Genomic DNA, 9,675 nt, shown 5'->3' with positions numbered 1-9,675 from the left:
AAAAAAGGTACATTGTTTCTTTAATTTACACAGTAATTGCATTCTTGAAAATTTTACTTTATATCAAAATTTTACTTTATATCAAAATCTCAAAGTGTTTACATGTAAAATATTTAGTATCTTGACTAGATAATTACAGATTGTCACCCATGTGGCTATTCACTGTAACATTTGATGGGGAGCACTTTTTGCAATGTAGCCTTACTGGACATCTGGCATTGCTTGCTGCCATGTGTGAAATGCCATTAGTACCTTCCAGTCATTTTGACAATGAAACACCCAGATATTTCTAAACAGAGAAAGCTGGCACCATCATTCTTGAGGACCTATACCTCAGGAAGGCATATAAAGATTTCAATAAGATGTTAGACAACTACAAAAAAACCATAAAAATAAATTCAATTATTCTGTATATACTAAGATCCAAGTATAAACTATATTATAGCTGCAGATATTTAGTATGACATTTAAACGTTCAGTTGATATTTTCATTTTCTATCTAGGTGTTTTATCTACTGCCAGGCTCTTTTCTGGCTCTTTTCATAATAACTCATGAAAAAACTTTTGTTAGGCTCTTACTCAATGATTTTCTCTATCAATGTGTGATAGTTAAAATAAGAAAGGAGGTATGAGGGAAAATAGCGTAGTTGTACATATATTTTATGGTAGGTATGGTAGTAAGCTCTATTTCATATAAATTTTCTCATTAAATCTATAGTAAAATCTTATGTTTTGTATTTTTTGTGAAAAATATGAGGTCGATAGGGGTTAACTAACTTAAGAGCTTTCAGTTGTAAGATAAATAATGTGAATTTTCATACTTTTTGACATGAAACTTTTAACTTACGTTTTGCCACACACCTGAATATATTTCAGTAGATATAAATAAGTACATTTAAATCACTATTTTGATCTTAAAATAAAAATTACTTATATGTAAAATATAAATGTACACAAGCTATTAATTTCTTCTTTTTGAAGATTATTTTCATTTTTAAAGGTAACACAACACATTTTATAAATCCTCCCACAATTAGTACTCAAATGTTAAATTAAAAGATTTTAATGAACTAACAACAATAATAAAAATATCCTACCATTTACCAAGACCATATTTAATTTATAATTCATATACCTAAATAATGTGTTTTATGGAAATTAATTCTAATATAGTATGAATATTTATATAAGTAGACTTAATATAGACCTATGTGCAATTTCTAATTACTATCTTTACTAACTTTTATTTTGATTGCTTTCAAAAATTATATAAAATCAAATTATATATAATAACATTCAATTATTAAAACTCTGCAGAAATTGTCTTGATAGTTCATTTTTTTTGGTCACAAGTTTACCATAAAATCTACATACAATCAGTCATCCTCCAATGTAATATATATGCTCCTAAAAATAATTCTGCCTTGCAAAATTGTGCAATAAAGAACACAGAACTCATGGGAAGAATGACACACACAGAAACTTGGTCAGTGACACTGAAAAAAATATAAGGCCATAAAAAATATGGTAGTATAGTTTTACACATAGTAAAAGGTTCATGCATAAATATTACATTGAATATGGCAATTTACCTTCAAACTTATGAAATTTGTTTGCAGAAGTAGATATTGGAGGGGTTACAGCCTATGAGTTATTATGAAGTCATAAAAGGAGGGTTCTCTGTAATTGGAAGGAAAACTGTAAGACCTGAGGTGGATAAACATGGCTCATGGCAAGTACATAGTTAACTGAGGTAGCTGGTAGATACCTGAGGTATGTCCATGTTTACATTTTGTGTGTTTCTAAGTACACAACTCATCTGGGTGCATTTTCCTACATTCAACTAGCATTTCGTTAGATCAAAATCTCACATAAAGACCCATTTTCATATTATGTCTTAACTGTTCCCAAATATATCCACGCTGTTGGAACAAATTCATATTTTCAAAACAGGTATTGTAATAGAGCTACTGTAGTTAAAACTATTTTTATTTTGTTTCAGTAACTAAAATTTTCATTTCATATTATTTAACATTTAAATATGTTTTGTCTACCAATAATTTTTAAGGAAAGACATATTTTCAAATTGATTTGTTGGTACAAACATTTCAGAGACTAAATCAATGCATCTTATTTCAATAATTAACAATAGAGTATATCTTTCTTAAAAACAGAGGGGGTAGAATCGCACGCTCAGCTTCCCAAGGCACCACTTTCCCCTTCGTGAGTAGATCCTGGGTACAGAATGTCACCATTCTTTGCTTGATTTTATCAAACAAACCTTCTGATAGGTCTCCCATCCTCTAGCTTTCTCCTGGCTTCAGTCCATCTTCTCCAGGATGACACAGTTGTGTGGCTGACAGGGTCTTGGTGCTCCAGCCAGGTGTTGCACCTGAGCCTCCAAGGTGAGAGATGAGTTCAGGACACTGGTCCACCAGAGACTTCCCAGCCCCTTGTAATAACAAAGAGAGCTCTCCCAGAGATCTCCGTCTCAACGTTAAAACCCGGCTCCACTCAGCGACCAGCAGGCTACAGTGCTGGACACCCCATGCCAAACAACTAGCACGACAGGAACACAACCCCACTCATTAGCAGAGAGGCTGCCTAAAATCATAATAAGGTAAAAGACACCACAAAACACACCATCGGACATAGTCCTGCCCACTAGAAAGACAAGATCCAGCCTAATCCACCAGAACACAGCAACAAGTCCCCTCCACCAGGAAGCCTACACAACCCACTGAACCAAACTTACACACTGGGAGCAGACACCAAAAACAATGGGAAATACGAACCTGCAGCCTGTGAATAGGAGACCCCAAACACAATAAGTTAAGCAAATTGAGAAGACAGACAAATACACAGCACATGAAGGAGCAAGGTAAAAATGCACCAGACCAAACGAATGAAGAGGAAACAGGCAGTCTTCTGGAAAAAGGATTCAGAGTAATAATAATAAATATGATCCAAAGTCTTCAAAATAGAATGGAGAAAATACAAGAAATGTTTAATAAAGACTTAGAAGAACTAAAGAACAAACAAGCAGTGGTGAACAACACAATAAATGAAATTAAAAATTCTCTAGAAGGAATCAATAGCAGAATAACTGAGGCAGAAGAATCGATAAGTGACCTGGAAGTTAAAATAGTGGAAATAACTACCTCAGAGCACAATAAAGAAAAAAGAATGAAAAGAATTAAGGACAGTTTCAGAGACCTCTGGGGCAACATTAAAGACACCAACATTCGAATTACAGGGGTCCCAGAAGAAGAAGAGAAAAAGAAAGGGACTGAGAAAATATTTGAAGAGATTATAGTTGAAAACTTCCCTAATATGGGAAAGGAAATAGTCAATCAAGTCCAGGAAGGGCAGAGAGTCCCATACAGGATAAATCCAAGGAGAAACACACCAAGACACATATTAATCAAACTATCAAAAGTTAAATACAAAGAAAAAAAGTAAAAGCAGCAAGGGAAAAACAACAAATAATATACAAGTGAATCCCCATAAGGTTAACAGCTGATCTTTCAGCAGAAACTCTGAAAGACAGAAAGGTGTGGCAGAACATATTTAAAGTGCTGATAGGGAAAAACCTACAACCAAGATTACTCTAACCAGCAAGAATCTCATTCAGATTTGACAGAGAAATTAAAACCTTTACAGACAAGCAAAAGCTGAGAGAATTCAGCACCACCAAACCAGCTTTACAACAAATGTTAGAGGAACTTCTCTAGGCAGGAAATACAAGAGAATGAAAAGACCTACAATAACAAAACCAAAACAATTAAGAAAATGGTAATAGGAACATACATATTGATAATTACCTAAAATGTAATTGGATTAAATGCTCCAACCAAAAGACATAGACTGGCTGAATGAATACAAAAACAAGACCCATAAATATGCTGTCTACAAGAGACCCACTTCAGACCTAGGGACACGTACAGACTGAAAGTAAGGGGATGGAAAAAGACATTCCATGCAAATGGAAATCAAAAGAAAGAGGGAGTAGCCATTCAGATATCAGACACTACATAATGATCAAGGGATCGATAAAGAAGAAGATATAAAAATTGTAAATATTTATGCATCCAAAATAGGAACTCCTCAATACATAAGGCAAATGCTAACAACCATAAAAGGGAAATTTGACAGTAACACAATCATAGTAGGGGTCTTTAACACCCCACATTCACCAATGGACATGTCATCCAAAATGAGAATAAATAAGGAAACACAAGCTTTAATTGACACATTAAACAAGATGGACTTAAATGATATTTATAGGACATTCCAACCAAAAACAGCAGAATACACTTTCTTCTCAAGTGCCCATGGAACATTCTCCAGGATATATTATATCTTGGGTCACAGATCAAGTACTGGCAAATTTAAGAAAAATGAAATCCTATCAATTATCATTTGCAGGCACAACACTATGAGACTAGATACCAATTACAGGAAAAAAAAAACTGCAAAAAATACAAACACATGGAGGCTAAACAATACACTACTAAATAACCCAGAGCTCACTGAAGAAATCAAAGAGGAAATCAAAAAATACCTAGAAACAAATGACAAGGAAAACACGATGACCCAAAACCTATGGGATGCAGCAAAAGCAGTTCTAAGAGGGAAGTTTAAAGCAGTACAATTCTACCTCAGGAAACAAGAAAAATCTCAAATAAACAATCTAACCTTACACCTAAAGCAATTAGAGAAAGAATAACAATAAAACCCCAAGGTTAGCAGAAGGAAAGAAACCATAAAGATCAGATTATAAATAAATGAAAAAGAAATCAGGGAAACAGTAGGAAATATCAATAAAACTAAAAGCTGGCTCTTTGAGAAGATAAACAAAATTGATAAACTGTTATCCATACTCATCAGGAAAAAAAGGGAAAAGACTCAAATCAATAGAATTAGAAATAAAAAAGGAGAAGTAACAACTGACGCTACAGAAATACAAAGGATCATGAGAGATTACTACAAGCAAATATATGCCAATAAAGTGGACAACTGGAAAAAATGGACAAACTCGTAGAAAAGCACAAGTTTACAAGACTGAACCAGGAAGAAATAGAAAATATAAACAGACCAATCAGAAGCACTGAAATTGAAACTGTGATTAAAATCTTTCAACAAACAAAAGCCCAGGACTAGATGGCTTCACAGGCAAATTCTATCAAACATTTAGAGAAGAGCTAACACCTATCCTTTTCAAACTATTCCAAAATATAGCAGAGGGAGGAACACTCCCAAGCATATTCTTTGAGACCACCATCACCCTGATACCAAAACCAGGCAAAGATGTCACAAAAAAGAGAAAACTACAGGCCAATATCACTGATGAACATAGATGCAAAAAAACTCAACAAAATACTAGCAAACAGAATCCAACAGTTCATTAAAAGGATCATACACCATGATCAAGTGGGATTTATTCCAGGAATGGAAGGATTCTTCAATATATGCAAATCAATCAATCAATGTGATACACCATATTAACAAATTGAAGGATAAAACTACATGATAATCTAAATAGATGCAGAAAAAGCTTTTGACAAATTTCAACATCCATTTATAATAAAAACCAGACAAAGAGAAATCCTAGACAAAGGGAAATAAAAACAAAAATAAATAAATGGGACCTAATGAAACTTAAAAGCTTTTGCACAACAAAGGAAACCATGAATGAAAAGGCAGCCCTCAAAATGGGAAAAAATATTTGCAAATGAAGCAACTGACAAAGGATTAATCTCCCAAATATAGGATCAGCTCATACATCTCAATATCCAAAAAACAAACAACCAAAGCCAATAGTGGGAAGAAGGCCTAAATAGACATTTCTCCAAAGAAGATATACAGATTGCCAACAAACACATGAAAGGATGCTCAACATCTCTAATCACTGGAGAAATGCAAATCAAAGCTACAATGAGGTATCACCTTACACTGAGAGGTGTGAGAATGACCACCGAGTATGGCCATCATCAAAAAGTCTACAAACAATAAATGCTGGAGAGAATGTGGAGAAAAGGGAACCCTCTTGCACTGCTGGTGGGAATGTAAATTCATACAGCCACTATGGAAAACAGTATGGAGGTTCGTTAAAAAACTAAAAATAGAACTACCATATGACCCAGCAATCCCACTACTGGACATATACCCTGAGAAAACAATAATTTAAAAAGAGTCATGTACCACAATATTCATTGCAACACTATTTACAATAGCCAGGACATGGAAGCCACCTAAGTGTCCATCCACAGATGAATGGATAAAGAAGATGTGGCACATATATACAATGGAATATTAGCCATAAAAGGAAATGAAATTGACGTGTTTGTAGTGATGTGGATGGATCTAGGGTCAGTCATATGGAGTGAATTATGTCAGAAAGAGAAAAACAAATACAGTATGCTAACACATATATATGGAATCTAAAAAAATTGGTTCTGAAAAACCTAGGGGCAGGACAGGAATATAGACGCAGATGTAGAGAAAGGACTTGAGGACACGGTGGTGGGGAAGGGTGAGCTGGGATGAAGTGAGAGAGTCGCATTGACATATACACACTACCAAATGTAAAATAGGTAGCTGGTGGGAAATAGCTGCATAGCACTGGGAGATCAGCTTGGTGCTTTGTGATCAACTAGAGGGGTAGGATAGGGAGAGTTGGAGGGAGACGCAAGAGGGAAGAGATATGGGGATACATGTCTACTTTGTGGTACAGCAGAAACTAACACACCATTGCAAAGCAATTAAACTCCAATAAAGATGTTAAAAAAACCAGCAAATATTTCAAATACATTTATAATTTCTAATATTGTAGAAATAAATACAAGAGAGCTAGAAATGTTTTGCTTCTCTCAAGTTAAAAAAATACACAGATATCTTTTTTTTATTCACCACTTCATTTCTGCATTATTTTCAAGAAACTATTTTATAAGAAATTTCAGGAAATATATGCTGGAATTTTTCTTTTTTTTCTTGTCAATGGACATTAACCAAATGTATTAATGCTGCATTGCATATAATTAATTTAGTGACTAAATGAGTAGGCTATTCAATAGATTTAATGAGATAAGAATACAAGTTGTTTTAGTCTATAAAATCATATCTAAAATTTTATTATAAAATCTGAGTCATCTAAAAACTCTGTCTAATGATAGTTACAACAATTAAGAAAAGTAACTTTCCTTTCAGTTAGCGAGTCCATATGTTCATTTTTTTAATATTGAACCAGGCACTGAAGTCTTTGCACTAAGTAGTTAATGAACCTTTAGTCAGTTATTACCTAAGGAAAAAAAATTTTCAATATTGTAAGAGATATAAAAGAGATATTTGAGCTTAAGTTCTGGATAAAAATAATATATTGTTTCCATGATCAAACTTTCTTCCTCTTTTGAACTGTATGGCACTTTGCAACTTCTAGTAGACCCAAGTTGAAGTAACTTCTTAGCTCACAACAATTATATTCCCAGTATCAACAATAGCCACAGATCCATGATTCTCAGACTCCCCTGATGCCATACCACCTGCTCCTACAGGGCCCAGGCTGAGCCAATCTTTGTAGCATGCCCAGGGCAGTTTAGTCAGATTCATTCTTTATAGTTTTAATCATGAGGCTAAGGAATAATAAGAATGCCCTCACCGCCTTCCACACTTTGGTTACAGGTGAATTTTCCTGCTCTTAACAGAGAAAAAGTAAACACATCTAGAACAGGAGACAATGACGTTGCACCCATATGGAAGCAGACCTGAAAAAGAGAGCATTGGTCATAATAGAGCCCTGTTCCCGATCACAGTCCCCAGGACTCTCGAGCTGCCCTGCCTCTGAAAAAGTTTACATTGAGTCCCTGATATCTCCAGTATCTTCCAAAAGAGTCTTCTTTTAGCTTAAAGGTAGAGTTTAGTTAGAGGAGTTTATAAGTGAAAGAGCCCTGACTATAGATGCTGCTCTATCAAACCAGTTTTTTATTTTAATTTTAATACAGATGGCATAATTACATAGTAGGTCTAATGATTTTAGAAGTGTAGTGAATAAGCGTCAGATTATGACATAAAGTCAAAGCATCATCCTACAGGTTACTTATAAATTGCAAAAGAAAATTGTAGGTTTATAATATTTTAACCACAAATGTAATCCAACATCAATGATGATGCTTTGGTAATTCCCTGGCAGTCCAGTGGTTAGGACTTGGGGCTTTCACTGTCCTGGGACCGGTTAAATCCCTGGTCAGGGAACTAAGATCCTGCAAGCCACGTGACATGGCCAAAAAAAAAATTATGATGCTTCATTTCCAATGAAGTTAATATTTAGATATCTAAATGGCTGTGTCCTGAGCACTTTTAACAATACAATTGATTTGGCATTCACTTTTTATGCTGCATAATTAGAAAAATCTAGCCAGATCAAAGTGATGTTTAGAAAATGAAATATACTAAGGATCATCTTGATAGCTTAGGTCTAAAGAAAAAAAAATCAATATAATGATGTCCACAAAATGTCCTTGCCCCTGAAACATGAGCATAATATATGTTTGTGTACAGATGAGTCTGAGCAAAATGACAGAAAAAGAAAACCATACAAAATGGACTACAGACTGTGCATCTGGAGAAAATCTTATTTGCAGAAGACATTAAAACCGAAAAGGGATAAAAATCTTGTTTTCCAAAAAGAGCAAGTTAACTAATCTTCCCTGTACTGAAATGCATAAAAATGTTCCTTATATTACTATAAAAATTCACAGTGTAAGTGAAATATATTTCTTTTAATATATAAAATGGCTTTAATACATAATACTCTAAGACAAAACTGGAAATTCCCATCTTCATGCAATTATATATTAAGTAATTTATGAAAGTCCTCTTTTACAAGAAAAATAATAAAAGCAGGAATCTCAAGTTGTAATTTAAAATGAAAGTTTTAGAAGAGTACATATCAGGGGAATATTGTAATTCAATGCACACTCTATCAAAATGTAAGCACTAATTCATTAAATATTTGTATTCATTCATTAGTAAATATTCAATGAATACCTCTCTCCTACCAGGCACTATGCTGGCATCAGACATACAACTGAGGGAAGAAATAAATAACAATATCTAATTGAACTTAGAGGAAAAAAAAGACATAAATCACAATATTTCTAGTTGTAAAAAAATAGTTCACAGAAAACAAAACCAACAAAATAAGCTGGCCACAGAAAATAAACAGAAAAGACCCACTTAGAAAGAATACAATAGAGAAGGTTTCACTGAGACAGTGCCATTTAAGCAGAAATCTGAATTATGAGAAGGACTTAGTAAAGAGAACATGGAGAAAAGACTTTAATGAGCATGTGCAAGTAAGAGCATCTGCACAATTCTTGAAATTGGATAAAGCTTGAAATATTTGAAAATTAAGAGCAGTTTCGCCTCACCATAATGAGCTAGTGATTCAAGAAAATTAAAACATACAAATAGTCAAATTATGCATAGCCATGTAGACTGAGATGGAGAGTTTAATTGTATTCGAAGTGACATAGGGATCCATTGAATAACTGAAAAATAGAAATAACATGGCCAAATTTCCACTGCAGTTGGATCTGCTAGAAGGAGAATGAATAAGGGTTGGGAAAGGTAGAAGCAGAGAGAATATTCTGGAGTTGATTTTCCTGACAGCAGTTA

This window comes from Leucopleurus acutus, assembly GCF_964270905.1.
Source record: "Leucopleurus acutus genome assembly, chromosome: 3".
Classification (NCBI taxonomy): Eukaryota; Metazoa; Chordata; class Mammalia; order Artiodactyla; family Delphinidae; genus Leucopleurus; species Leucopleurus acutus.
This window is presented reverse-complemented; position numbering follows the sequence as displayed.